Source organism: Cryptomeria japonica, chromosome 4 (assembly GCF_030272615.1).
Source record: "Cryptomeria japonica chromosome 4, Sugi_1.0, whole genome shotgun sequence".
Lineage (NCBI taxonomy): Eukaryota > Viridiplantae > Streptophyta > Pinopsida > Cupressales > Cupressaceae > Cryptomeria > Cryptomeria japonica.
This window is the reverse complement of record NC_081408.1, coordinates 148,269,827-148,275,414: the sequence shown is the minus strand read 5'-3', so window position 1 is coordinate 148,275,414 and position 5,588 is coordinate 148,269,827.

The following is a 5,588-nucleotide window of genomic DNA, read 5'->3' as shown; positions in this document are numbered from 1 at the left end:
GTAAATGTGAAGTTGATTGATATTTATGTATAGTTGTCATTGATTTCAACATACCAATTCTATGTTTCAGGTTTTGGTTTTTTCTCTTGATTTTTTGACTTATTGTAGATATATTCCTGATATGTTGGCATGTTGTTGGATATTGCTTTTAGATTCCTCTTTCATGGTTTGGTAGTTTAGAAGGTGTTTTCCATAAGTCTATGTTGTGTTGATGACATTCACCTGATAGTATTTACAAAGCTCCACATTTCAGTTTTCCTATTGTGTTGTTGGATTTATCGTATTCATGCACATATCTAAGTGGTTATTTTATTTTGGCACATGTTGATGTGCTTCAAAACTATGTTTTTGGCCATATTCTCACCTGGTCCAGTTAACTCTAGATGTTCTTTTCATCCAATGATTGGGGCATTTGGATAACATGTTGTTACATTATGGTTTGGTCCACTTTTCATTCCTCTCCACCATGGGAATTCTTAGCGAAGACCTATTTTTGAATTATGATCTATTATCTCCTTGGCCGACTTGAAAAATCTATTCTAGAGACCAATATATATAAAGAATGCTTGTAATTGAAAAATCATTAAGAATGATTTGTAGAAGGAATTTGATTGTAAAAGTAAGATTTATCTTGTGTGATGTGAAGTGGTTGATCAGTGTGGTTGTTTGGTGATGCTATTTGGTAGTAGTGGCATTGAGCCTAAGGTTTCTTTCAACATCGTAGTAGAGTGATAGTTGTGCCTTTGTGGTGGATTCATTCTTTCTTCCTCCAGGTAGTGAACCCTCCTTTTTTTGGTGGTTTTAGCTGGGAATAAGTGAGCATTTATGGTAGTGATACATCTTATAAAAATTACCTTAACCTATGTCACCCTAGGTGTTTTCATATTGAGAACTAACATTCTTTGTGGTTATTCCGTTCTTGGGTTTTCCATGTCATATTTGGTGTTCCTTATGTGTGTTCTTTCATGCTCATATTTTTTGTTGGCTAAGTAATCTAGGTTAATCTATATCATATCTATTTTTCTAGGAATCGTATTGTAATTTTTAATTCACAACTGATTCACCCCCCTCTCAGTTATGTGGATCATTCAACAATTGGTATCGGAGCTTCAGTTCCAAGAAAGTGAAGCTAACCGCTCAAGCACATCTAATGGCACATAATGTGACTATTCCCACCAATGTAGGATGCAACTATAGTTTCTAGAAAGTAAAAATGAGAGGATATCTGATTTCACTGAGTTACAAGGCCTGGAAAGCTATGGAGACTAAGTAAATTCTATTGGCAAACACACCTACTACACTAAATGAGATTTAAGCTTATAAACAAAATGAGTGAGAAAGATATGTTATCTTTAGTGTTTTATCTAAAACTAAATTGGTGAAGGTTGTTGCATTGGATATTGCTTATGAAGTTTAGGAAAGATTAAAAAGTATTTATGGAGAAAATAAAAGAGATAAGCTATCTAAGATGTAGACTGCTAAGGGCGCATATGAGAATCTGAGAATGGAAGAAGGTGAAGGTGTTGTAAGCTATTTTTAGAAGGTGGACAATACCATAAATGAGATCGGAGATCTTAGTGGTGTCTTGGATGAGAAGGATGTGATACAAAAGATCATGAGGACTTTATCAAAGAGTTACAATGAAAAGATTTCAGCTATTGAAGGAACCCATGATCCATCAAAATTCACTAAAGAATAATTGTATGGTACCCTAACTACATAGGAGATGAGTAAGTTTGGTAGAGACAAAGAAAAATTAAAAATGACCTTTAAAGCATCAAAAGTTGTAGATTTATATTTGGATGATGAAGAGAGCCTGGATGAAATGGAAGAAAAATTTCTAAGAAAACTAAAGAGAGGAGCCAACAAGTAGAAAGGAATGTTACCCCTTAAATGTTTTAAATATGGAATTATTGGTCATTATGCATCAAGATGTACGAAAAGAGGATCAAAACATAAGTTTAAGGTTAACAAAGGAAAATTTAATAAGAAAGCCTACTATGTTAGAGATGATGTTGGTATTTCAGATGATGGGTCAGATTATGACGAAGTTGATTGTTTGTTCATGGTAGAGAAAGATGGACCTAAATCTAATAACTATAAGATTGGTGAGATTGTTGCTTTAGCAATGGATGTTAGGAGAGATAGAAATGAATAGTTGATTGATACTAGAATTTCAAATCATATGATTGGTGAAAAAAGTACATTTGTAAAGATAAAAAATATCATGGTGGTTCTGTTAGATTCGGAGATGGTCAAACTACTCAAATCATTGGAATTTGGTCTATTACCTTTGATGGAAAGCACAACACTAACAATGTCTACAACATGAATTGATTGCATCATAATCGCTTGAGTGTTGGATAGATGTGCAAAAATGGTTACAATGTTGTCTTTCGGGATGGTGGCAATGAGATCTATAAGATATCTTGAACTATTATTAGTGTGGGCAAAAAGACTGGTTGAAACATGTATCAATTGGAAGTTGCTACAGGATATTGTTTATTATCATAGATCAATGAAAGTTGGCTATGGCATTGGAGGATGTGTCATATCAATCTTGACAATTTGGTGAAGTTTAGTATGATAAAAGTTATGAGATATTTGTCAAGATTAACTAAACCGAATAATAGTATTTGCAAAGAATGTCAAGTAGGAAAGTAAACAAGAAGAATATTCAGAGGAACAAAACAATCATTAATTGGATTGTTGGATCTGATACACACAAACTGATGCAATATGAATAGAACAAGAAGTTTTCAAGGTGAGAGATATTTCATGCTCTTAATTGATTATAATTATAGAATGACTTGGGTTGAAGTTCTAATCTAGAAATTTTAAAAGCAATAGAAAAATTTAAGATATTCAAAGCTAGAGTTGATAATGAAGTTAATAGAAGGATTAAATGTCTGATATCTGATACAGGATGAGAGTTTATCTTTGATGAATTTGATACTTTCTATGAGAAAAATAAAATTAGAATACATTTTTTAGCTTCTAGAACACCTTAGCAGAATGGCGTAGTTGAAAGGATGAACTAGACTATTCAAGAAATGGTAAAAACAATGATCAAGAAAGCAACCCTACTAGAAGTTCACTGGAGATAATCTATACATGCTACTATGTATACCCCTAACAAAATTCTATTCAAGAATAAGTTTGGAAAGAAATCATATGAATTATGGTATGGAAGGATCCCATCTGTTAAGTACATCATTTTTTTGGAAGCACATGCTATATCCGAAGAGATGAAAGAAACCTTGGAAAGTTTGATAGAAGAGAAAATGAAGGTATATTTCTTGGTTATTCTACAAAGAGAAATTCTTACAGATGTTACAACAACTAGAGGTTGAACAAAATTATTCAAAGTGCAAATCTGAAGGTTGTTGTGAACATTTGAAAAGAAGTTGTTATTAAAGTAGGATATGAATTTGATGAAGGTGAAGAGAAGAATAGAGATGAAGACAAGAAAAAAGAAACTCAAGTAGCTCCAACAACTATATCAAAGACCCCAAGGTATGTATCAAAAATCATTTTAAGAATCAAATCATAGGAGATAAAAGTAGAGGAGTCATTACAAGAAGATTTAAGCTATTGAAGAATAAGTTCTTATGTATTTACTTTTTGAGACCAAACCTAAGATAGTTGAAGAAGCTTGCAAAGATCAAAATTAGATGAAAGCAATGAAGGAAGAGCTGGATCAAATTGAGAAAAATCAGAATTGGGAACAGGTATCTAGATTGACATATAAGACTATTATTGTAACAAAGTAGGTGTTTCAGAATAAGCTGGATGATGATGGTAAGGTTGTAAAAAATAAAGAAATATTGGTATGCAAAGGTTACACATAGGTTGAAGGAATTGATTTTGAATAAACTTATGCTTTTATTTCTAGAATGGAGGCTATCAAGATGTTTTTGGCTTTTGCAACATACAAGTATTTCAATATCTATCAAATGTATGTGAAGTCAACATTTCAGAATGGAGAATTGAAAGATGAAGTCTACATTGAACAACTTGAAGGATCAAGTTATTAGATGATCTAGATGTTGTTTGTAGATTGAAGAATGTGCTATATGGATTGAATCAAGTACCCAGAGCCTAGTATAGAAGATTAGATAAGTGTCCACTAAATCAAGGAATTCATAGAGGATTTCCTCATAGTAATCTTTACTTCAAGGTTGAATCAAGTAAGATCCTAATTATTTTTCTATATATGGATGGCATAATTTTTGGAGGCAATGATGATATGTGCAAGAAATTTGCTAGTGAAATCCAGAAGGAATTTGAAATGTCTATGATTGGCGAGTTGAATTACATTCTTGGATTTCAATTGAAATAGAATAGTAAAGGCATATTCATTTCTCAATCTAAATATGTTATATAACTATTGAAGAAGTTTGGATTGGATAATTCCAAACTGGTATGTACTCCTATGACTACTGGGTGTAAGTTGACTAATGATGATAAATCTTATGAGGCTTCTGCAAGCTAATATAGATCAATGACTGGAGAATTGTTATATTTAACTACTACAAGACCAGATATCATGTACGAAACTATTATCTTATAACCTGATTTCAACAATAACTGAAAGAGTCTCATGTTGTTGTAGTAAAAAGGATATTCAAATACTTGAAAGGAATAAAGGATTTTAGGCTATGGTATCCCAAAGGATCAAACTTTACCTTGAAAGCCTATCCTAATGTAGATTGGGTAGTAAATGTTGATGACATAAAGAATACAAGTGGTGGAGCATTTTTCCCTAGCTCCTAATTAGTTGAATGGCTAAAAAATACGCAAGATTTTGTATCTTTATCAACCACAAAAGTTGAGTACATTCCAGCTGCCTCATGGTACACTTAGGTACTTTGGATAAAACACACGTTGAAGGATATTGGTGTACTTTTTGAAGAACCTATATCAATCATGTGTAATAATACAAGTGCAATTAATATCTCTAAGAACCTGATTTTACATTCTAGAACAAAGCATATTTCTACTGGATATCATTTCCTGACGGAAAAAGTATTGGACATAAAATTGAATATAGACCTACAAAAGAGAAAGATACAAATATCTTTACAAATGCATTGTGAAAATATACTTTTAATTATCTTTGGTACTTGTTAGGGGTTATTCCCCTTCCTATTTTTGAACTAAATGCATTTTGCAGTGCAATAGTCTAGGATATTCCATGCATATTTATGTCTAGGCTAATGTTTGGGGATTCCTCTTAGGGAGAGTTGTGTGGTTTTTGACCTATCTTGTTATTTACCTTTTTCCTTGATGTAAAAGGGAGAGAAGTTTGGGAGGTTTGTGCTTGATAAGTTCAAAGAAGTTTGGAAATATATAGTTTTTATTTTCTTTCTCTAAGGGGGAGAAGTGTTTTCAAAGTTTAGTTGAGCATGCTATTGGAGAAAATATTTGTTGATGAATTTTTTCATCAATTACAAAGGGGGAGATTATTGCAAACGTGAAGTTGATTGGCATTTCAATATGTTTGTCATTGATGTCAACACACAGATTTTATGTTTTATGTTTTGGTTTTTTCTCTGGATGTTCTGACTTATTGTGGATATATTCCT